The following is a 25,804-nucleotide window of genomic DNA, read 5'->3' on the forward strand; positions in this document are numbered from 1 at the left end:
TGTTGTATGTGTATGGATGGTGCTGGCTGTTGCGATATGGCTGTGGAATAGCTCATGTGTGTGATTTGAAATTACATGTGTGTTGGGGATTGTGATGCCATGTCTGATGTTTGACAATGACACTCGTGTGCAACTGTCATGTGTGTATGAGTCCATTGTACAGTGTCCTGATGCCTGTGTCCTATCTCTCCCTGTCTGCAGCGTAGACTGATGAAGAGGGCAGAGAGGGTGCTGTGGAGCACAGCGGCAGGGATTGCACCGCCAGCCGGAGACGCAAGGCCTGGCTGCCCTCCCAGGTTGTCATCTCGTTGGGGAGTGAGGAGTCCGGTGCCGCGTCCCAGGTCGCAGCTGCCGAGGGGAGGTCAAAGAGGCGGAGGTTGGAGTTGGACTCCTCGGCAGCCGAAGGGGCAGCTGAGACCCCACAGGGCCCGACAGAGGAAGATGGCACGGAGTCATCCAGGTTGGTGGGGGGTTTGGTGGAGGAGGAGGCCGTGCAAGGGACAGAGACGGGGTCTGGAGGTGGGGATTCCACTGGTGCTAGTGGTGCAGTGCAGGGGCAGGGACAGGAGGCAGCACAGGCCGCCGCAGAGGTGCCTGTGTGTAATCCTGTCCCCGATCCTGTGACTGCATCATCTTGCATCAGCAGGGATACCTACGTCCAGACCCGTTCTCAGGGAGGGGATCGGCTTACACCAACTGGCCTTCCTCTCCCTGCGGATGTGGCTATCCGGCACCGGGTTGAGCCTGTCCTGGGTGGGGTGGCGTTGCGTCAACGTGCCATGCGAGCTGACCTGCAGTCTTTTCATGATGAGACTGCACGTCTTCTCGCATGGCTCGTTGACCGCGTTGACCCACTGGGACAGCTCACCAGGGCCGGATTCCTCCGTTTTCTGGACCTTGTTCCGACCCCCTCCTCAACTGAACCCCCTATGCGCCAGTCGTCCTCCGTGCCATCTTCCCACCCATGTGTCACCTGGGTGCCCTGTGGAGCTGCCTCTGACCCTGCGGCCAGGCTGGTGGAGGACACATCCCTGCCACAGTCGGGAGTCAGACATCCAGCAGGGGTGGCCACATTAACAACTGCACCCCAGCCGGAGGAGGATGTGCAGGCAGCAGGAGCCAGGGCACAGGCAGAGGCACAGCAGCAGCAGCAATAAGGTGGGAGCCATGATTGCTCGGGGCCTTCAACATTGGAGGGGCAGGCATCGGCCAGAGGGCAGGAGGACCCAGGACCGGAAGTGTCTTCCGTGTGGCTGCGGTTGGGCCATGCTATAGATGCGGAGCGGCAGCGGGCGGAAGAGGCGCGGCTCACGATGGTCAGGGCGGAGAACTCCATGCATAGGGCCCTGAGGCGGGCCGAGTGCCTCGAGGCCATTCGCAGGGACTTGGAGGTCCAGATGTCATCGTCCCTGCGAACCCTCAGGGCCATGGAAGAGGAACGCCTCCGGGACATCGAGCAGGAGTTCGATGATGCCCTGGCCGGGGAAATCAGAAAGTGAGCCGTTGGACTAGCCCGCTGCCATTGTAAATAGTTATATAGTGTTAGGTTTCCTTTTGTTTTTCTTTTCATTTGGGGCGCTTGGACAATGCCCCACCTTTTTGTATATAGTTGTTCATTATGTAGGGTTTTTGTAGGTTTCCTTTCAATGGTTGGGCTCATGGACCCTGGATTTGTACTTTGTATATAGTTCCACAATGGATTTCACTTCATTTGCCATTTTTTTTAACCATGGATCAATGGATTTTTCTTTTTTTTCACTTTGGATTTGATTTGACGGACAGACTCTTTGGACCCATTTGCTTTTGGATTGATTTTTATTCTGGTTTTACACATCTTCTTTTTCATATTTTGGACATGCAGCTTTTTATTTATTATTTACATTATTGTGTGATTTCATTTCATTCCCTTGCGTTTGTGTCTAATACATTTTTATTTGATACTTCATTGTGTGGTATGCTTTCCTTGGTTTCCTGCATGTCACGATGCATGTTTTCTCATTCACTTGCACCCATTGTGTGTGTGTGATGGACATGTATTGATGTGCATACTTGCCATTTGGGATGTTTCATGTGATGGGGATTTCAATGTGGGGTGTATGTAATACTTGGTTTTGTGTTTCGACGGGGTGGCGTGGGTTGGGATTTGGGTGGCCATTAGGCCCATGATTGTGGATCGTGATGACATGTTGTGGAGGACATGAGTGGGGGCCTGCTGGCAGGTGCCCTGCACTGCTGGGGGTGGGGGTGGGGGTGCAAGGGGACCCTGCTATTTGGTGCCTGCACATCAGCCATCTGCAGGGGTCCAGTTGCTGTGTCCACCCCTGCTGGAACAAAAGACTCCCGACTGGGATTCCATCGCTCCACAGCCCATCCCCAGGACCCAGTTGCCCACCCACTCCTGCCTCTGGGGTTGCCATGTCGGGCACATCTCCATCTGGCACCACTGGCAACCCCCAGCCAGAGAGGCAGAGGGCCACCAGCTTCACTGCCACCGAAGTTGGTGTCCTGGTGGAGCATGTCCTGGGGCATTATGATGCCCTCTTCGGAACAAGACGCACCAACAAGGAAGGACGGGAGAGGATCTGGGATGACGCAGTGGTTGCCATCAACGCGGAGGGGGTGGCAACCCGCAACTACCAACATGTCAAGAAGCGCTGGGAGTACTTCAGGTCCAGGACCCTCAACAAGGCCCGGCGCCTCGCGGAGGGGGCCGGGTCAGCCTGAGCAACATCCAGATGAGGGTCCTGGAACGCGTAGGCCCAGCACTCCATGGCCAGATCCTTCGGAGGCAGACCCGTCTGGAGTTGAGCGGTAAGTGGCCAAGCATTGCTGTGCGAGACAGGGCATGTTGCAGTGTGCTGGTAGTCTGATACTTGCCTGTATGTGTGACATAGGCCATGTATGGATGTGTGTGTGCAGGGACATCATGGTCATGCATGTTGGACCAGTTATGTGTGAACCACATGGTAGGTGCATGTGTTTTAATGCAACATGGGGACCTCTATGCAGAATGCACACCTGAAAGCATGCCAGTCTCTGTTCCTGGACATGGAGGGGGGTGAGGAATGGGTGCTGATTTCATATACATGTATGGTGCACGTGTGCGTGTGTGTGTGTGTGTGCGTGTGTGTGCGCGCCAGAGAAGTGTGTGTTTGACTTTGAAACGCCATGGATGCATGTGACTTTGAAGGCAACATCTTGGTTTACAGGGGCCCTTGTACATGGGTGTTGATGTTGATTGCAGGCGCCGGGAGTGTTTCTGCATGTGTGTTGCATGCATTGACCCATGTGTTGTGGAAGGACAGGATGGAAGTGACATTTGACAGTGCCACTCATGTGTTATTGCTTCCTGTCTAGGGCATTGTGTGCTGTACCCTGATGCTTGTGTTCTATGTCTCCCTCTACGCAGCGTCAAGTGAAGAAGAGGGTGGAGACGGCGCTGTGGAGCCAAGCGGCAGGGATGCCTCCACCGGGCGGTGACGCAAGGCCCAGCCACCCTCCCAGGAATTACCATCATCCGGGAGCGAGGGGGCTCGTGCCGCGTCTGCCACAACGGCTGCGGCGGAAGGGCCGGGTGAGCCCCCACAGGGGCTTCCAATGGCAGAAGACGGTGTGGAGACATCCAGGTTGGTGGTCTCCACAGAGGAGGAGGAGCCCGCTACTGAGCCGCACATGGGGCCTGGTGGGGGTAGTACCACTGGTGCAAGTGGTGCAGGCCAGGGCCAGGGTCAGGAGGCAGCACAGGTCACAGCGGAGGGGCCTGTGCATGTCGCTGTCCTTGACCCTGTGACTGCACCATCATGCACCAGCAGGGAGGCCCTGTCCCAGGCCCGTCCGCAGGTAGGGGAGAGTGCCATATCACCTGCCTCTCCACTACCTGCGGGCGAGGGGTCCCGCGACCGTATGGGTTCCGTCCTGGTGGGTGTCGCGTTCCGCACGCGTGACATTTGTGATGAGGTGTGTTGTTCCTGAGCGGAGAACGCACGCCATCATGAAGAGCAGCGTCGTGACGTGGCACTGCTGGGAGGGGCCATGGTCGGTGGGTTCCTACATGTGACGCGCACTCTGGCGGACCTCTCCTCCTCTGTGGAGGCTATGTGCCGGTCGTTCTCCACATCGTCTTCCGGCCCAGATTCCACCAGGGCCCCCTGTGGACCTGACCTGACCAAAACAGCCAGCTTGGTGGAGATCCCATCCCTGCCACAGTCGGGAGTTGGCGGTCCAGCAGGGGTGGACACCACAACTGGAGACCAGCAGATGGAGGATGTGCAGGCACCATCGGACAGGGCACATGGACACCAGCAGCAGGAGCAGGCTGTAGGTGGGAGCAATGATGGCTCGGGGCCATCAACATCGGAGGGGCAGGCATCGGCCATAGGGCAGGAGGACCCAGGAATGGGAGTGTCTTCCATGTGGCTGCGGTTGGGCCAGCAGATAGGTGCGGAGCGGCGGCGGGCGGAAGAGGCGCGGCTCACGATGGTCAGGGCGGAGAACTCCATGCGAAGGGCCCTGAGGCAGGCCGAGTGCCTCGAGGCCATTCGCAGGGACCTGGAGATCCAGATGTCATCGTCCCTGCGAACCCTCTGGGCCATGGAAGAGGACCGCCTCCAGGACATCGAGCAGGAGTTCGATGATGCCCTGGCCCGGGACATCAACAAGTGAGCCGTTGGACTTGGCCACTGCCCTTGTAAATAGTTAGTTAGTATTAGGGTTCCTTTAGTTTTGTCTTTATTTTGGACCGCCTGGACAATGCACCACATTTTTGTATATAGTTTTTTTATTAGGTAGTAGTTTTTGGTAGGTTTCATTTCTTAAGTTGGGCTCATGGACCCTGGATTCTTCAATTGTACATAGTTCTACATTGGATTCATCTTTTTTAATATTTATTTTGTGTTCACCATGGAGCAATGGTTTTTACTTTTTATTTTCCCTTGGATTTGCTTTTTTGGACTGTGACTTTGGACAACATTTCTTTTTGGATTTCTTTTGCTTATGTTTTCTTGATTTTCATTATTTATCGGACATGGACCATTTCTTTTGTTATTCCCATTGTTGTGTGTTTAATTTGATTTACGTTCATGTTATCTTTAATATATATATTTTTATACTTGCATTTGTGGTATTATCTCATTGGTTTCCTGCATGTCATGATATGGGTTTTGACATTCACTTGCACCCATTGTGTGTGTGTGACGGACATGTGTTCATTTACATACTTGCCATTGGGGTTGTATCATGTAATTGGCATTTCTATGTGGGTGGATGCAATACTTGGGTGGGTCTTTGGCCTGTGGAGTCTGGCCATAAGAGCCAGGGATCTAGATTGTGATGATGTGTTGGCTGGGGGACATGTGTCGGGGCCTGCTGGCAGGTGCCTTACACTGCTGGGGGGTGGGGGTGCAAGGGGACATGAGTGGGACATGAGTGGGGGCCTGCTGGCAGGTGCCCTGCACTGCTTGGGGGACGGGGGTGCAAGTGGACATGAGTGGGGGCCTGCTGGCAGGTGCCCTGCATGGCTGGGGGTGGGGGTGCAAGGGGACATGAGTGGGAAATGAGTGGGGGCCTGCTGGCAGGTGCCCTGCACTGCTTGGGGGTGGGGGTGCAAGGGGACATGAGTGGGACATGAGTGGGGGCCTGCTGGCAGGTGCCCCTGACTGCTGGGGGGGTGGGGGTGCTGGGGGAAATGAGTGGGACATGAGTGGGGGCCTGCTGGCAGGTGCCCTGCACTGCTGGGGGGTGGGGGTGCAAGGGGACATGAGTGGGGCATGAGTGGGGACCTTCTGGCAGGTGCCCTGCACTGCTGGGGGGTGGGGGTGCTGGGGGACATGAGTGGGGGCCTGCTGGCAGGTGCCCTGCACGGGTGGGGGTGCAATGGGACATGAGTGGGACATGAGTGGGGGCCTGCTGGCAGGTGCCCTGCACTGCTTGGGGGTGGGGGTGCAAGGGGACATGAGTGGGACATGAGTTGGGGCCTGCTGGCAGGTTCCCTGCACTGCTCGAGGGGTGGGGTGCAGGGGACATGAGTGGGGGCCTGCTGGCAGGTGCCCTGCACAGGTGGGGGTGCAATGGGACATGAGTGGGACATGAGTGGGGGCCTGCTGGCAGGTGCCCTGCACTGCTTGGGGGTGGGGGTGCAAGGGGACATGAGTGGGACATGAGTGGGGGCCTGCTGGCAGGTGCCCTGCACTGCTGGGGGGTGGGGGTGCAAGGGGACATGAGTGGGACATGAGTGGGACATGAGTGGGACATGAGTGGGACATGAGTGGGGGCCTGCTGGCAGGTGCCCTGCACTGCTGGGGGTGGGGGTGCAAGGGGACATGAGTGGGGGCCTGCTGGAAGGTGCCCTGCACTGCTTGGGGGTGGGTGGGCAAGGGGACATGAGTGGGACATGAGTGGGGGCCTGCTGGCAGGTGCCCTGAACTGCTGGGGGGTGCGGGTGCAAGGGGACATGAGTGGGGGCCTGCTGGCAGGTGCCCTGCACTGCTTGGGGTTGGGGGTGCAAGGGGACATGAGTGGGGGCCTGCTGGCAGGTGCCCCTCAGTGCTAGGGGGTGGGGGTGCAATGGGACATGAGTGGGACATGAGTGGGGGCCTGCTGGCAGGTGCCCCTGACTGCTGGGGGGTGGGGGTGCTGGGGGACATGAGTGGTGGCCTGCTGGCAGGTGCCCTGCACTGCTTGGGGGGTAGGGGTGCAAGGGGACATGAGTGGGCTCATGAGTGGGGGCCTGCTGGCAGGTGCCCTGCACTGCTGGGGGGTGGGTGTGCAAGGGGGTAATGCGTTGGTGATCACTAGTGCAAGGTGACATATGGCTTGGCTGGGGGGGCATGCCCATGGTGGATGGGCTGCCTGCGGGACATGACCAGGGGTGCAGGGTAGTCCCCTGTGGTGTGGGCTGCCTGCAGGGGCCGTGGAGGGTGTAGAGGGAACACCTGGGAGGACCCACACTGGCAATTCACGTGTAGGACTCCCCTGCACCCCCGAAATACACGTACCCCACTCCCACAGGGCCTATCACGTGTGAAACTTCACGCGCACCCCAGTAATACACGTACCCTGCTGAAATCGTGTGTGGAACTTCCCGCGCACCCCATAAATACACGTACCCTGCTGAAATCGCGTGTTAAACTTCCCTGCTCCCCAGAAATACACGTACCCTGCTGAAATCGCGTGTGGAACTTCCCGCGCACCCCAGTAATACACGTACCCTGCTGAAATCGCGTGTTAAACTTCCCCGCACCCTAGAAATACACGTACCCTGCTGAAATCAGTGGAACTTCCCGCGTACCCCAGTTATACACATACCCTGCTGAAATCGCGTGTTAAACTTCCCCACACCCCAGAAATACACGTACCCTGCTGAAATCGCGTGTGGAACTTCCCGTGCACCCCAGTAATACACGTACCCTGCTGAAATCGCGTGTTAAACTTCCCCGCACCCCAGAAATACACATACCCTGCTGAAATCGCGTGTGGAACTTCCCGCGTACCCCAGTAATACACGTTCCCCGCTTGGCGTTTGCTGTTTGGCAGCCATGTATACTGGTCCAGGGTTAGCGCAGCCCTTTGCGCTGAATTGGGAATTTTGATGGCTTTTCCTTGCGCAAGGGCATTCTTGGGGGCGTAACTGGCGCTGCTGCAGGGTCGCTGTGCCACTCTGCGCCACGGCTGGTTTTGGAGGCTAAAATCCATGAATACGCAGTGCGCGGAAATCGATTTTAGCGCACGCGGCTGGCGCCGACATTCACACACGCACACTGTGCGCCAGCCGCGTGCGCCACTTTTGTGCGAAATTCTATGAATTACCCTGATTGTTAGAATGTATGGGAGATTACCTTGTTAAAATATGGGGTGATCACGAAGAGTTGCGTGATTTCATTGTCCTTTCTAATTTGTGAGATAATGCAGCCAAAATAAGAGAACATGTAGGGCAAATATTTGTGTTTAAGCGAGAACTTGATCGGTTGCATAAAGCGATAATGCGTAAACGTGAACCGCATATGTCATATGTCCAGAAACGATTTCTTCCACCGTTGAAACCGTGAAGAGATGCGAATTTGTACCCGAGAAGCGCTTAGATGGATTACGGATGCCGGCATTTCCCCGATAGATGTGCATTATACGCTTAGTCAATATACACCAGAAATGCACAGAAAGGTGTTACAGGTTATGGTTGAGTATTTACAGGATGAATGCATGAAGAAGGTTTGTTGTCCTGCTGATTTGATGACGATTTATAAAAGAGCATTTTAGCCTGACACTGGAACGACTGCTTTTTCTCTTGATTTGGCTTTGTTGCTTAATAGACACTCAGATCCAGAATCCCCTACTTTGCAATTACATATGAGGGAGGTGCCTCCCATGTTTGTCCCGAAAGTAGGAGTTGTTGCTGCTGTGGGACAGATTCCAGTGCGAACGATAGAAGCCCATTATATCGCACAATTTGTACATGTTCCCTTTTTTAGGCAAGAGGTGACCACTATAAAGCAGACGGTCCCTGACATTAGGAAAAATCCTGCGGGTTTCTATAAGGAAACAGAATCCGTTTTAAATTCATGTGTGTTTACATAGAGGCACATTGATTTATTGTTCCCTGTGATTCCTCCTGCGGACATATGGAAGCAGATTAGAAGTATAAATGATGCATCGATGTTAGGCGATACATGGGAAACTTTGATCAGAGTTGATAGTGAGAGAAAGGCTGGGGAAAAACCTCTGCAAGCAATTTTAACTTTGTCTTCACGAATAGTAGAGAAATTGAAAACTTTAGTGCCTGAGAAGAGAATAGTTTGGGATAAATTGACAGCTTGTCTACAAGGCAAATCGGAAGGAGTGACAGATTTTTTAAACCGGTTTGAAGATGTATTTGCAGATTTTAGGGGTCAAGATCTAAGTACCAAACCTGGGAAGAGATTATTTGTTGATAAGTTTGTGCGAGGATTGTTACCGGAAATTCAGGCATTAATAATGACATCTGAAAGTGCATGGCAAGCAAAATCACAAAGTGAAGTATTACATATGGCACAATATGGTGTCCAGTCAACTCGTCGAAAAAAAACTGGTCGACTGCAATTTGGTCGACGCAATTTGGTCGAAAACCATTTCGTCGAAAAAATGTTTTTATTTATATATTTATTTTTTGGGTTTTCGTTTTGTTAAAAAGTGGGTTTTTAGAGAAAAAAAGGGGGTTGGGGGGGGGACCCCCCCAAAAAAAAAAAAAAAAAGGGTTAAAATAGAAAAAAAAAAAAATTCGACGAAATGGTTTTCGACCAATTTGATTCGACCATTTGTCTGGTCGACCAATTTTTTTCGACGAATTGACTGGCAACCCACAATATTATGAGAACCGAGTAAATTCAAAAAAGGATAACAAAATAAGGAAGAAAGGAGATTTGAAAACCAGAGTGTTATTGCAGCTGGTAGCTAAAAATAATAGAGGTGGTGGGAACGCACCGTCTAGAGTCCAATTTGCATTATCATCCAACATGCAAGGGGGTCCAATAGGTATACATCAATTTGCCTATTACAGACAAGAAGGCCATTGGCGAGCACAGTGCCTGCAATTACAGAACAGAGATGGGACTACCGTTTAGAGGTTGTCTGGGAATAGCGGGCCAGAATAGAAATCAGATGCAGCCACAATTTCAGGATAATCAGGTTAATCAGAATCAACAACAGAGCGCCATGAATGGTGGAAATATTTTTGATAATCCCTCCAATGCATATTACTCTGGAGACTTTACATCTAATGATGTACTGTTCACCTAGGACAGCCCGAAACAGGGTTTGGAACCAGTGCCTATTCCCGTTGACCAGAAAGGGCCCTACGTAGAAATGAAGGTTGGGAATAGGAAGCACATTTTTCTAGTGGACACAGGTGCACAGAAATGTTCACTCGACCATCAGCGGGTTCCAAATATACCACTGTCAGGCATAGAAATGTCTCAGTAGGGTTCTCAGGTACACCAGTAATTAGTCCTGTTTCACAACCAGTGCCGATCACACTAGGTTAATTTACTGAATCTTGTCCATTTCTTTTGACGACAAATTGCGGCAAACATTTGTTGGGATTAAATCTATTGAAGAAATTGAATGCAGTAATGTATTGTTCTCCTGATGGAGTGTACTTGACGATTTCGCCACAACAAACTTCTGCATCACAATTTGTATCTCTGCCATTACCGACTGAATGTAGTGAAGTGCCGACTTGTATATGGGCAGTGAACGATAATGATGTAGGTTGTTTTTTGAAGGAAGGAATTACATTACCGCGTATTCCGCAATATAAAATTTCGAGTGAAGGTGAAAGAGCGTTGAAATACATTGTGTCAGATTTAATTGCTAGAAATGTAATTGAAGAGATTTCTGGTAGTATTTGCAACAGCCCGATTCTTCCAGTTTACAAGAAAGGTGGGAATGAAATCCCTTACCGTTTTATAATTGATTTACGTGCGGTGAACAAAGTAGTTGATCCCCAATTCCCATTAATCCCCGATGTGACTACGATTTTAACTATCATCCCAGCTTCTGCATCACACTTCAGCGTAATTGACTTGAAAAATGTGTTCTTTAGTATTCCCGTTCATCCAGACAGCAGATATTTGTTTGCATTTCATTAGGAGGGTGCTCATTCACATTCACCCGTATTCCACAAGGTTACACTGAGAGTCCAAGTATTTACAGTAGAGCATTGAAGGAACAGCTAGATACACTTGAATTACTGACAGGGTGTATATTATTACAGTATATAGACGATCTGCTTATAGAAGCAGATTCAGAGGACATTTGTGAAGAAAGCACTGTCTTATTGTTGACACATTTAGCAGCACACGCTCACAAGGCTTAATTGAAGAAATTCCAGTATTGTCGAGAGGAGGTGGCCTATTTGGGCTACCTCCTATCGAAGGAGGGAAGAAGATTGACACCTGAGGGCATAGAAAGCATCTCTGATATTCCTATTCCAAAAAACGCAAAAGGAAGCCAGTGCTTTAATTGGCATGGCTTCATATTGTAGGCAGTGGATTGCTAATATTTCTATGATTGTGAAACCCATAGTGGCATTGACAAGGAAGGATGTTACCTTACCTTTGCCATGGAACATGGAGTGTCAAAAAGCTTTTGACCTGCAAAGAGCTGCGTTATGCTTTGCTCCGGTTTTGGGTACGCCAAATTATGAGACGTGTTTTATGTTATTTGTACATGAGAATGATGTGTGTGCTTTGGCTGTTTTGACTCAGGAACACGAGGGCAGAAATAGACCATGTGGTTATTTTTCTTCCACGTTGGATCCTGTTGCATGTGCTTTGCCATGTTGCTTGCGAGCTGTTGCTGCAGCTGCCGCGTCAGTAAAACAAACCGAGGAGATAGTTTTAGGTCACTCTTTAACCGTGATGGTACCCCATTCAGAAGACGTTCTTCTAAATAGAATGCAGACGCAACATTTCACATCCGCCCGACTAACGAGGTATGAAATCATCCTATTTGCACCGCATATTCAAATAAAGAGATGTTGCGCTTTAAATCCGGCTGAGTTATTGCCTCCTCCCAGTGAAAAGGGGAGTGAGAAACGATTATCAGCTGCCTCATCATCACCAATTGCATCACAGCCTGACACTGATTTTGCATCTGCTGCAAACAACGACAGTGCATTATTCATCGATCACACTGTACCTGGAGCTGTAAGGTACAATCTGCGTTCATAAATTCGGAAGTAATCAGCAGCCTTTGTTTCTAGCTCACAGACGAAGCCGGAAACGGAGGCCTAGGGAAAGGGAGCGTATGAGCTGTATTGGATGAGAGCTCTGACACGCGATTTCCCGGTGCTATCTTTGAAAGTGAAGGGCTTTGCAACCTATCATGAACAAGCGGAGCGAAAAGGAACCGACACTATGAAAATTTTATATGGATACTTGCTCCTGCCTTTTTGGAGCTGTTGAGGTAAACACCAGCTTCCTGCCATCTTAAGCAGGCTGAACTGAATTTGTTTGAACATTGCTGACTACACGTGTGTTGCCGTGGAGAACTTTCTCGACGGACGCTGAGAAACTTTTCTTGAAATAAGCTTTATAGATCATGCCTGTATTCGCTCCTGCTGCTGCCTGCACTGATGTTGCCGTTGATAGAACTATAGACACTGACTTTGAATCTGCCCCAAGAAAGACTTTGTCTACAAAGACTAACCTGCTCCTGGTCATCATATCTATCTGTATCGTATCTACACTAATCCCAATGTTTTGGTACTATGAAACTATGCATCCCATGAACATTGTATTGCCAACTGTCAATGCTCCCACTATGAATACCCTAGCCTATGTACTTTCTTACATTCTTCCGTCACGAGATGTGAAACACAGAAAAGGTTATGATAACAATACTCTATTATTGATTATGAATATGACCCATGCTATCTTGAATAGATCCAATTGCTGGGTTTGTTCGCATTTACCCCAGCACGGGGAAAGAGGAATGGGTTGGTATATACAACCTCTACCCCTTAGTACTGCCTGTTATGCATCATTAAAAGCTCTATTTTGGAAGATGGAATGATAGTGCCACTGGAAACTTTGACGGAACAAACATAAATGAATTCGAAAGATTGGTATTAACACCGCTGGGTTGTTCCATGTTTACAAATAAGAGCAAAATTAACACTGTATTGACCAGTCCCATTGATAGACTCTCTAGGCCTTACCAGCCCCTAATTACTTTCAAAATGGCTCTGGTTGGTAACAAAGATGCCATGCCCCCCTGCTATATTATTAATCATAGTCCACATTCTGTTCCATTTTGCTTACGGAAAAAAGGTTCCTACCCGTTGGGAACATTTACTAGATGCATGAATACTGCTGTACTTGAACACAAAGAGAAACCATTATATATAGGAGGTTCTGCCTATTTTGTGTGTGGAGGCCAAGCGTATCCATGGTTACCTAGAAACTGGGAAGGTACCTGTTATTTAGGGATACTTTTAACCTGGTATATTCCTCGCCAAAACTTCTGAAATAGCAAAAATATCCAGATCTCGGCCACGACGAGATGATACTGCTGGGCACATTTTTGAAGACATAGCAAAATCCTTTATACCTTTCTGGGGACAGGCAATACACTCAAGGAATATCAGAAAACTGTCCAGGGTGTTAGAGAAAACAATGAATGGAACCACTGACATACTTTACAATATGACACTGGAACAAAAAGCAATCAGGCTAGTTGCACTTCAAAATAGAATGGTTCTTGACATTATTTTGGCTGACCGTGGAGGTGTATGCAAATTAGTGGGATCAGCGACTCCTTCCCTACAATATTTGAAGCAATTAAGAAATTACACATCCTAAGTTCTGAAATTCATGTTCCTACAGGTGGCTGGAATCTAAATTTAAGTTCATGGTTCTGGGAACTGTTACAATCCTGGGGATGGAAACTAATTGCAATTTTTGTTATGATATTCAGTATCCTCATATTCTGCTGTTGTTGCATACAATGTTTGCCAGCCATTTGCTTCACAATTACAAGTGAGTGTGTACAGACAATTAGTACAAAGATGTTGAAGCACACACCTCATATGATATATGGTGGTCTCAAACATGAAAATGAAATAATCAAAGAGTTTATGGCAATCAATATTTCTGATGATGATAGCGACATGGGGAGTTCGGAAAGTGACACTTGGTCTGATGAGGACATAATGTTTGGATGATGATGACTTTGGCTTATGGCCAAAAGGAGGGTTTGTTAGACCGTAAATGCAAATGCATAGCCCGAATTATATGAATAGTATGTTGGCCAGAAGCAAATCGCATCATGTGACAAACATTGCAAACCGTGAAACCTGAATGTGACCATTGGGAATTCATTTTGTAAATGCCGGCCATTTTCTTTTTTGTAAAGCTTTGCAAATATATTCTGTGCTTCGGATCCACACATGGTGCGAGGCCACAGCTTGAACTCTGAAAGCTAAACGTAGACAGGAATGTAGAGCCGTGCGGAAATACATTGTTTTCCTCTCACTGAGGACATGAAGCTGTGCAAGATCTGCACCTATTCAGTTGCCCAGGTGCCGGTTTGTCTTGCAAGCACTGTTGTAAAAGGCAGTTAAATGCAAATTATATGCAACTAATGGTGCTCCTTCACGAATGATGGTATTTTCTCTGCCCCAGAACTGTCTGCCCCTTAGTTTATGAGCCGCAGCGAACAGATTACGTTGGTTGGAATGTCTCCCTGCAAGAACATGATATCCTTCCCTGTGCCAGTGCCCTGTTGTCGGGGGGAAATTCTCCCGGGGTCGGCTGGGCCGTCCGCGGACCTCCGGGCAGGGAGGCCCCAACTCCTCCCGTATATCCCAAAAAACGAGATGGAGTATGAGACACACGCAGGAAGCAAGGTGGTTCTGCTGTTTATTAAACAAAACGGCAGGGATGGGTCGAGGATCGTACGCGTCCGTCCTGACACTCTCTCTTCGTCGTGGGGCTCGCAGGCCCTTTTTACCTTAGTATGACGCGCTACTTGCGTCACCTGAGAAAGTTAGCAAAAAACCTATCGCCACTCTGGATTGGTTCCCCGAGTGGTAGGGTTAGTATAGCATACGTATAGAGAACGTTGTTAGTGGTTAAGGGTCAGTCAGGTGGTATACTTGGGTTGTCCCTTTAATTTGATACATAAAAATTGTTACATGAAGACCCCTGAGGATTGGTCAATGTTAATGGCGTCAATGATAAGAGCCCCATGTTCTGATTGGTCCACCCGCGAGCCCCCCAGTCCGGGACCATCGCTGTTCCCAGCTCGCGGTGCACCTGTCATTTGCAACAATGTTTCACTATGGGTATGTGCAGACAATGTGAGGGTTTATTCATGTGCTGGAAGGCCGACTATTCCCACCGCCGCAGATGTCCATTGAGTCGCTTAATTGTATCTGCCTGTGTCTTGAGACGGGGGATCCAGGCGCCTTCCTTCCTCCTGGGCTTGGCACCCTATCAGGTTCGGCTTGGTCACGTGAGGTGGGACCGTGGTTGAGGCAGAATTCTGCACAATTAATATTGCATTTTCCACTGTGTGCCTGGCTTAATTTGCAGGTGTGACCTTGGCGTCGGCTTGCGGTATGCGAGTTTGCAACATTGTGCCCTTGACTGTCTGCTTTCGCCGGGCTCATTCTGCAGGGTCAGCAACCGAACTCTTGCTCGTTCAATGTTCATGGAAGCTTTTGCTTGCGGCCTACTTGGGCCTGGTGCATAGGTGGAGCCAGTTGATACACAGGTTCTTTAGGTTATGGTACCATATTGCTTCATCCCCAGTATCGTGTCTTCGTTATATTTCTCATTATGGAGCGTGAGCAAGCTTTTTAGATGAGTTCATTATGCGTCTTGCGTTTCTGCATTTTGAAAAGCCTATGTGAAAAATAATAAAGATGCACGTCCGTGGGTGTGTCCGTCGCCTACGTCATAGCACTGAGTATGTTCTTCGTGTGGATTGTTGTGGGAGTGTCCAGTGTACATGTTTTGCACGGGTGTGCTGACCGTTGGCTAGGTCGTCATGGCATCTCTAACGATGTGTTGATTTAGTGCTGGATGGTTCAGTCGAGTCCATCCATGCCGCAGGTGTCGGCATGTGCAGGGCAGGCTGGTGGGCAGGCGGGTGGGCACGCGAGTGGGCACATCCGTATGTTCCTGTACCAGGGTATTTGGTCGTCTGGTAGATGGGCAAACTCCTCTCGTGGCGGGTGTCTGGGCCGTGATCCTCTAGGCCAGGGTTGAGAGGGGATTGGTGGGAGCCTTTTGTTCACTTTTCCCACTTCAGTCCCCCCTCTGGTCGACTTGTCGACCACAAACATATCCTTTTCCTTATCTCCTCTCACTCTCCATATTTTAGTTACTCCTCCCAAATGCCCATAGTGGTTAACATGGTCTTCAAATGACCAATACATATATACACAGGTTCCTCCAGGTGTGCAGTATACCCATTTCCCTATGTAGCTCCTTGGGTTTCTTGGGTTTTCGAGCTTCACAGATGGTGGGTCCAGGTGGTTGGTGATGATCTGGTTGCGCAACCTCTCTCTCTCTTTTATTATTGTGCCTGTGTGTTGGCCGTCATCTGCTGGCATCAAGGGGTGCATACTGACCATTTCGATCATCTCGTCTGTGGTGCGTGCCTTACGGGCCTTCCAAAATCTTATTATGATAAGTGCAGCTCCAGCCAAAATAATGCATCCAACTATAATCTTCAGTCCATCTGACAGCCAAGATGGCATCCATGACCATAACATCGAAAACCAGCTCTCATCCTTTTTCACGCCTTTACTTTCATCCATCATTTTGGAGTGCATCTGGGCCAATTGTGACACTGCTTCTGTCAGTGTACCATTGTCAGCGTCATTAGCAGGGATGAATGTGCAGCATGATTGACCTATCTTGGCGCAAACCCCTCCTTCCATTGCTGTGAGGAGGTCCAGTACATATCTGTTCTGTAGTGCTACCATCCTCACTGCTCGCAGTTCCTCTTTTATTGCGTTGAATCCATTTACTGTAGAGTTAATTGTCATCATTAGTTCCTATATAGTTATCTGGAGCCATTTTGCGTTTGCGTAAGCCTGTAGTCCCGGATGTATTATTGAGGAGAAGAACATTGCTGCTCTGCTGAATAGTCTGTGTTCTGGCGGAATTGAAGTAAGTGCTGTTTCCGACCTTCCCCATAGGTAATTTCCTGTCAGAGGTTCTCCTTGTCTTTTCTTTCTATTCAGGAGAGTGTTGTTGCCGTTGTTTTGGTTCTCTGGCCCCTTCTGGAGCTGTACAGATCTCTTCTTCCTCTTGTGTCCTTCATCCATTTTGGGGAAGTTCGCCACATTCACATGTTTCTGGGGCACCACTAGTGATGGTACATTAACGTGTACCATTGTGCATATACCATTCCACAGAGGGGGCAGTGTGTGGTATGCCTTGTCTCCACAGGCCCAGTAATGGTCCATTACTACTGCTGTTCCTGCTCCCCCCTCAGGTAACTCTGTCACGCTTGCACAGTTGGTGTTGTATCCCACGTCCACTTCTCCTTTATGTTGGTAGCATACCTTAGGTGCAGTCATCGGCAGTATTGTTATTGGGTCTTCATCCTTCTCTATCCACGTTAGCATGGGTACGTACTTGACCCAAGTCATCCAACATCTGTTGTTGTGTTCAGCAATAGTTGTAGTATCCTCTCTCATTATCATGTTGCTGCCAACCACTCCTGTGTCCCATGTGTCACCCAGGTACACCTTCCCTGTTATTATTATCAGTGGTCTTTCCCAACATCCTTGTTTACCAGGAACTTCAGTGGCGTACCAATCACATGGTAGGTACTGTAGTGTTACTTTCTTTGTTTCTCCTTTTTCAGGGCCACTTGTTATGTATCTGAATGCTTCAGCATGAAAACTGGCCTTGTGGTAACTCAAATAACTCTTGAGGAAGTTATTTTCGTACGGGTATGTGTCTCGTGTTTTCCATACCAGGTGCACCGTGCTCCCTTGAAATCTTCCTTTCGTTTGGAACAGTGCCAGGTATATTATACATCGTGCTGTTTTTTCATTTATTTCCGTGGCAACGAAAGTTCGGGAAGCGCTCATGGCGTATGGGATCAATGAGCAGACGTAGCAGCTGTCTTCTGTTGTTTGTTTACCTATTTGAGTCATGTGTTGTTACCACATGTTGTTCGAGACGTGTGCTGAATTTTGTATGTAGTTGTCAATATCTTTATTGTCTGGGTATGTGCTGCGTTTAACTCTATTTCCCTTGTGTGGAATTTTGCTAGTACCACCTGACGTAACACCTGTTGCAGCCGGGGGTGGGGGTATATTAGGTTTGGGTACAGCAAAAATATTGATAGCATAACTGTTCTGCCATACAAAGGCAGCCAAGAACCCGGTAATCATCAAAATCCCTATCATCTTTATTACAGAGGCTAGTCTCACCGGCATTTTGCTCTTACCTTGCTGCAGTCCGGCAGCTAATTCTTGCGACGTTAAAGTTGCCCGCCTGAAAATTCTCAATATGCTTGTTATTAGTGTTAGTTGTTGTTTTCAAGCTCTCCCTATCAAGTAGTGGTTCAGTGCCCAGGCGAAGAGCTGTTCCCACGCCAATTTAAGCGATCTATCTCTTAGGACAGGCAAGTATGGGTGGAGGTGGGGCATTGATTGGTCTATGGCCAAGAGAAATGATGTGTAGTAGACACGTACCCTCCTCCTTTTCAGGTACTTTGGCCTTTTTATGTAATAGACAAATTGGTGTGATAATTCTTCAGGGTAGTTATTGTCTGAGGGTATCATCTGCTCCTGGGCAGTGAACTTTGTTAGTTATCTGTTTTCTTAGCAGTACAATAATACGCCATACCTGCATGTGCGAGAGAAAAAAAAGAGAACATTCAAGTGTTTACATGTGTATGTGCAAAACAATGTCCTTCAGTTGGGTTATTACTGCAGTGGGTAGGGGGTCGATGGGCAGAGGGTTTGGGCTCAACTGGCAGAGGTCTCTTTACTCTTTGATCGTGTGACCATGGGGTGGGCGGTATGGTAATTACCCCTTTCTATTTCAGTAATTGTCTCTGGGGAATCAGGGGGGTGGCAGGGTATGGGGACACTTAGGCCGTTAGCTGTGGTAGAAGTCCCTTCCTCCGTTGGTGACGCTGTTGCTGTTCTTCCAAGGGCCCTGTCGGTGACGCTAGGGCGGGTCTGGAGTTTGCAGATCTTTACGTCGTGTAGGTGATTCCAGGCACGTTTGTCCTGTAGCTTTACTGCTCTCGTTGATATTTCCTCTACCAGGTGGGGGCCAGTGAAACGTGGGCTGTTCCACTTTCTGTTGAAATTGCGGAGTAGTACGTGGTCACCTTTAGCAATTTTGCACAGTTTTCCCTTTTCCAATTCTTCATCCGCATCTTCTTGTTGATCACTCTTAGACCCGCCCCGCGTGCGCTCGAGCTGTTGAGACACAAACACTACACTAGTAATCAAAGAAGACACATATTGGTACATTTCATCACCAAGGACAGTTGCGGTGTTTTCATGGTCGGTGAATGCTCTTGATGTTGGCGTCAGAGGAAGGCGCATTTGACGTCCGGTCACCACCTCGTGAGGGGTGAGGTGGTGGTCGGAGCCTGGTCTATTCCTTAGCTCAAATAGGGCTAGCGGAAGGCAATACAGCCAACTCTTCTTTGTTGTTTGCTGTATTTTTGCAATTGCCTCCTTTAATAGGCCATTCAGGCGTTCGCATATACCGTTGGCCTGCGGGTGATATGCACATGCAAATTTATGCTTGATGTTAAGTAAGGATGTGATGTGCTGGAACATTTCATTGGCGAAATGCGGGCCATTATCTGACCGCAGTATTTCGCACACTCCCCACCTGGGGAAGACCTCCCTCACTAGGAATTTAGCTGCTCTGAATGCATCTGGGTGTGAGCAGGGCCCTGCCTCAATCCACCTCGAGAATGGGCATACAACTACAATCATGTACCTATTTCCTTGACATACGTTGATCATATCAACATAGTCAATATGGATGTGTCGGAAGGGTCCCTCTGGCCGGGGTATAGTACCTTTTATCACCTTCAGCGTGTGACCGTCCGTGAACTGTTGACATGTGAGACAATTGCTGATAAAATTTGACACATGGGAATTTAACTCGGGGCAGAACCAATCTTCCCTAATTCGTGCTGCAATGACTTCCTTGCCTGTGTGGGCTGGGTGGTGTAGTTGGCTCAGGGCGGTGTTCAATAACGCCAGTGGCATTACCATCTTTCCAGTGCTACCCTGGCGCCATAGTGCGTCAGTTGGTGACATTGTACATCCTCTTTTTACCCATATTTCTTTTTCTGCCATTGGTGCAGCCGCTTGTAGCTCCATTATCTGTGTGGCTGGGAGATGGGTGTACCCTTCTCTTATCAACATCTCCTTAGCTATTCCCCTCCCTCTCCCTCTCTCTGACTCTGGGGGGTTCCATATCTCGCCAAAATATGCAGCATACTTCGCGTGTGCGTCTGCTGCTGCATTCCCTTTTGAGATATGATCTTCTCCATTAGTGTGTGCGGTACATTTGACCAAGGCTAATTCTTGGGGGTCATTTATTACTTCAATTAGTTCAGCCAATAAGAGAGCATGTTGCACTGGAGTGCCGTCAGCTCTCCTAAACCCTCTTCTCCTCCATTTGGACAACCCTGAGTGGACAGTAGACATGACATATGCACTGTCGGAATATATGGTCACTCGTTTGTCAAAGCTTTCCTTCAACGCCAAGATTAGTGCAACTAATTCAGCTGCTTGAGCAGAGTAATGCTGTGGTAATTGTACGCATTTCATCGCCACACACACCGGTACCTCCGTCATTTTTACTACTGCTGCCCCAGTCCTTCTTATCCCATCACTTTGGTCAATTGTTGATGACCCATCAATGAACAAGAGCTCACCTCCCTCTAGTGCATTCTCTTCAACCTTTCTAGTACATGAGTACATTTCAGTAGTCTTTGTACAATCGTGTGCATAGTCTCCTTCCTGAATTATTTCTGCTATAAACCTTGCAGGGTTGACCGTGCTGCATCTAACAATCGATAGTTCAGCTCTAGATAAGATGATCTCATAACCTGACGCCCTCTGCGTGGTTAGTGTGGACTTAGGCTTGTTCAATATTGCAAATAGTGCATGTTCCACAAATAGTGTGGTTGGGCACCCCATGGTGATTGCTGATGCTTTCTCTACCGCAAAGGCAGCTGCGGCGAGACCTTGTTCGCAAGGGAAATGACCTAACATCACAGGATCCAAGTGGCCGCTGTAAAATGCTACTGGTTTGTAGCCCATGCTTGTTTTTTGAGCCAACACTGCTTTCATTACTGCTGAGTCGCAATGCGAAAATATAAAGAATTGTCGTTCATAATCTGGGGTGGCCAGTACCGGAGCAGTTGATATTGCATCTTTCAGTTCATCAAAAGCCTCTTTCATTTCCATTGTCCACCCCAACTTTTTCTCCCCTTTGTTAGCTTCTTTTAACGTCTCAAGTAGGGGTCCTATGTATGAGCTGTAATCAAATACCCATGCTCTACAGTAGTTGCACAGACCCAGGAACTGCTGTAATTCTCTCACTGTTTGTGGCAATGGCGTATTTGAAATGGCCAGTGCTCTTTGTGGTGCAATCTTTCTTCCATATTGGGATATGAGCTGACCAATGTAAAGTACCTGTTCCTGACAGTACTGTAACTTTTCCTTGTCTACCTTGTAACCTTTTTCAGCCAATATTGTCAGCATCTTTAATGAGTCCTCTCTGCATCTTTTTACGTTTGTGCTGCAAATTATTATGTCGTCAACATACTGCAGCACTGTGCTTTCCACTTCAATGTTACCCAAATCCATCTGTATTACCCTGTTGGATATTGAGGGTGACTCGCAGTACCCTTGTGGCAATCTGGTGTGTTTCCACTTTGTGTTTCTGTAAGTGAAGCTTGTCAGATCTTGTGAGTCTGGGTGCAGTGGTATTGAGAAAAAGGCATTTTTAAGGTCGATCACTGTAAACCGTGATGCCTCTGCTGGAATGCCGCACAATATTGTGGCCGGGTTTTCTGCTATGGGGTATTCTGCTTCCACTATGTTGTTCAAAGGCCTGAGGTCCTGTATGAAGCGCCAAGACCCCCCTTTAGCCTTGCGCACTGGGTATACAGCTGTGTTGCATGGTGATTCTGATGGGACCAATATGCCATTATTTATAAGGGCCGTTATTGTTTCATATATGCCCTCATCTGCCTCTTTTGATAGTGGGTACTGTTTCACTCTGGGGAGTATTGCACCCTTTTTCAATTTTATTCTTACTCCCCCTATGCTTTTTATGCACCCCACGTCATAGGGGCTAGTAGTCCATAATGATGTGGGTATTTTTGCCATATCCTCCTCAAAGAAGGGAACTGGGGTGGACGTGGGTGCATCAAGTGCCATTGCAATTTTCTGTGCCACTTGTTTGTACGTCACCCTTAGCCATATTTCCACACTCATCATAAATACCATTTCACCTTCTTCCTTTTCTCCTGAGAAGAGCTCCTCATCTGACACCTGGGTGAGTCTACATCCCTCCGCTAGTGCTATCACTGCCCTCCATGCTCTTCCATCTCTGTCTTGGGCATGTACTGCAATGTAATCAGCGGTTGCTATAATGCTCTCTATGTCCACTAAAATCACCTTTCCTTCTGGTTCATTGGCTGGTGTTTCTGGTCTAAACAAATAGGTTGCTGGCCTCCTCCAGATCTTTCCTTCTATCCCTGGCATCCATGCAAATGCCATGTCTGTCCCGTACTGGAACAGTTCACCATCTACTGGCTCAGCCCTAATCACTGTCTGTCCACAGTATGCTTGCATAATCTGTCGTGCAGTGAGCATGTTAATTCCTGGAGTGGAGCAAATTATGCCGTCCTCCGTAAAGGAGATCGTCATATTCAATCTACTCATTATGTCTCTCCCCAGTATATTTACTGGTGAGGCCCTAGAATACAAAAGTGGGACTGACATGTCATAATCCTCTATTGATAAGGGAATGTTATGAGTAAAGGGAACCAACCCCCTAGCCCCAGAGAATCCTTGGGTGTTCATGGCTTCACCTGACATCTTAAATTTACCTTCCCTTATGCAAGACCGGGTCGCCCCGGTGTCAACAAGGAATGATAATTTTTTGTCACCTATCGTTACCTCTATGCGTGGTTCCTCCGCACTATTAGGTGTTACCGACAGGATGGGACACACCAAGGCCGTCTGTGGGCTGTCCTATTGAGGGTATAATGATTGACCACTTCCTGTGTAAGGGTTGTGTCCCAGGATCGTCACCCTACCCAGTTGTGTTTGCTGTAGTTGGGTATTGGTAGAGGTCATGTTATGGTCTTGGATTTGTGCAGGTTGCTGTACTTGCTGTGCTTGGGGTTGTTGTGTTATCGCTACCTGTTGTTGTGGCAGTGAATATGTCTGTGGCTGTTGTTGTGTTACTAGTTGTTGCTGTTCATTTCCCTGTTGCAATGTCTGCTGTTGCTGGATGCCCTGCTGTTCCTGTGTGGGCCTTTGTTGTCCCTGTTCACTCCATGATGGTGTGCCTGGTCTCACTCTACACGTGCGTGACATGTGTCCTACCAATCCACAAATCCAACACACCAGTGGTTCCCTGTTCTGCCATGGAAAGCTTCCTGTGTTGTCCTGGTATACTGGTTGCCCGGTGGGGTAGGAATTTCTAAGTCCTCCCACCTGCTGTTGTGTGTTATATCCGTATCCTCTCCCTCTCATTATTCCTCCCCTTCCCCTGTTGTAATTATAATACCCAGCTCCTGCCGTTGAGTATCCTCCTCCCATGTTAGTCATGTATGGTTGGAGTGGCGGCATCTGTTGTGTTACAGTCTGCGATGATTGTATTTGGGAGGGATCTTGTGCAGCCACTACTTGTGTGGGGCTTTGAGTCATTGTTGCAGGTGCAGTTATTAGTGCGCCTTCCATCGTGTATTTAGTAAGTTTTTTCTGTACTAGTTTAGCCTCTTCCGTTTTCCTATCCTCTTCCTTTTTTTTCATTTTTTCTTGCCATGTCCTACAATGATGCACTATTGTCAGTTGTATTTCTGGCCATGCTTTTGCTTCCATCCCCACTACTTTCTTCAGTTATTTCTGAACTGCATCTGGGAGCCCCTGTACTAGTATATGATAGAATATTGCTGGTGTTTTGTCCCATTGTTCTCTAATTTCCATACGCCACTTCTCTTGAATTTCCTGGATATAATCAACAGGATCTTCGTTCTCACACATCTTGCGCGAGGTAATTGCTCCTATGTCTGATGTGTCTGGATACTGTACCCTCAGTGCCTGCCATAATGCATGTCTGCAGTTTGCGAATGGTGCCCCATCGTGTGATGTGTTTGTTATTGTGACCCCGGGGAAGCCCGCTCTCTTCCAGATGTCATCCGCTGCATCCCCTAATATTGATATTAAAAGGCCCTTTACATCTCCCACTGCCAATTTCTGTCCAGCGGTGTGTTTTTCCATTTCATATATCCATTTACCCGCACATCCACTTAAAGATGGGAGTCTGCACTTTATATTTTCTTTGTCTGCATGCTTCCAAGGGACGTATTGTGGTCTAACCCCTCCCCTCTCCAGAAGTGGCATTAAGTTGTGTCCCGTTTGACCCTCTGGGTTCCACAAAATCGAGTCCTCACACCCCTCCTCTCCTTCCGTCTCTTCTACATCGCCAATTTCTCCCATATTTCTCCTGCTCTGGACTCTTTCTCCTCCATCACTTCCCCTTCTTTCACCATTTCCTTTATTTAATGTGAGCGTGTGTATTCGTTCTCCCTGCCTGCGTCCAGGGAGGTCTCTAAGCCTTCCTGCATAGGGTGTCAGTTCGTTTGTGAAGGGCGCGAGTTTAGATGGGCATGTTGCACGTAATGAGCGTGAGGTTGTGGAGCATGTAGGACGGGATGGTGACGGTGTGGCTTCATGTGTCTGCCTTTCCGCTATTCCTTGCTCTTCCTCCTCATTTCTCTCCAGTTCTTCCTTTCTCCTGCAGATCCATGGTGAGTCTCTATTTGTCCGGGTGGTGTATAATTTATCTAGGCTTTCCCTTTCACTATTTCTTCCTTCCTTCTCCATTCCTTCTTCTTCCTCACTACAAAAGTCATTCGTGAATGGCAACCCCCAATCTGTCTTTTTCCCCCTAATCGTTACTGTTCTTAAGTCTATTAGGTCCGCTCCTCCCTTTTCTTCTTTACCAATCGCTCCCCTTTGTGCTGATGTTGTTGCTACTTCTTTACCCCTATATACATTCCTCCTTACTTCACTCTCCCCTCTCCTATTTTCTCTTTCCCCTTCATTTCTCTCTGCTATTTCTCTACCAATTTCCTCTCTTTTCTTTTTTAATTCTTCCATTACTTCACTACTCATCTTCTCCAATATCTTTTCATCTTCTTTCTTCCTGTCCCATCTCTCCCTCTCCCGTTCTAATATACTCTCTATCATCCTCCCTTCTTCGTATTTCCTTGTTGTTTCTGATAGTAATCTCTTCTTCCATATTGCCATTTCCTTTTCTTTCTCCTCTTCCTCTCTTTTCCTTTCACGCAGTGCTGCTCTTGATACCCTTTCTGCTACTGCCTTTACCCTTTCGGCTTCTCTCCTTTGCTCCTCACTTCGTTCTCTCATTTTTTCCAACTCATTCTTACCTTCTTTCCTTTCCCGTGCTCTCTCTCTTTCCCCCCTCTCGAGCTGCTTGATCAGTGCATTCTGCTCATCCCTTAATTCTGCTAATCGTTCCTCCAAAATCTCTTCCCTTTGTCGTAACAGCTCTTCCCCCTCTCTTTTCCCCTCTTCCCCTTTCATTTCACTCTCCCTGGTATTATCCTCGTCCATTTTCCTTACTACCTCCTTCTCTTCTCCTGTTAATGAACCTCGTAATTTTAATAGTATCTGCGCAGCTACCCACTCATCATTTCCTACGTCCGTAGCCTGCTCTCCTCCAGTCCTCCCCTCCCCTGCTGGCATCTTCCTATGAGCTGATCCCGTCGTACTAGTCCGCTCCCCTCCTGTGTGGCCACCTGTAGCTGTATATGGAGGCGGGCTGTATGCCGGGTTCGAGTACCCCTCAGCCGCCCTTAATTGTTCTCTTGCTATTTCTCCTAGTTCTCTTAAAGGATACAACCCCCCTCCCTCTGTTTTCACTACCTTCGCTAGTGGTATATCGTCGCTCTGTTCCTTTTTTATTTCTCCTCCCTCTTGTCCGTTCCCCGTGTTCAGCGTGCCTTCACTCTCTTTTTCCCCATTCTCTCCCTCCTCCTTAATCTTCTTATCTCCCGT

The sequence above is a fragment of the Ambystoma mexicanum genome, chromosome 5q (assembly GCF_040938575.1).
Source record: "Ambystoma mexicanum isolate Mex_15411 chromosome 5q, UKY_AmexF1_1, whole genome shotgun sequence".
Classification (NCBI taxonomy): domain Eukaryota; kingdom Metazoa; phylum Chordata; class Amphibia; order Caudata; family Ambystomatidae; genus Ambystoma; species Ambystoma mexicanum.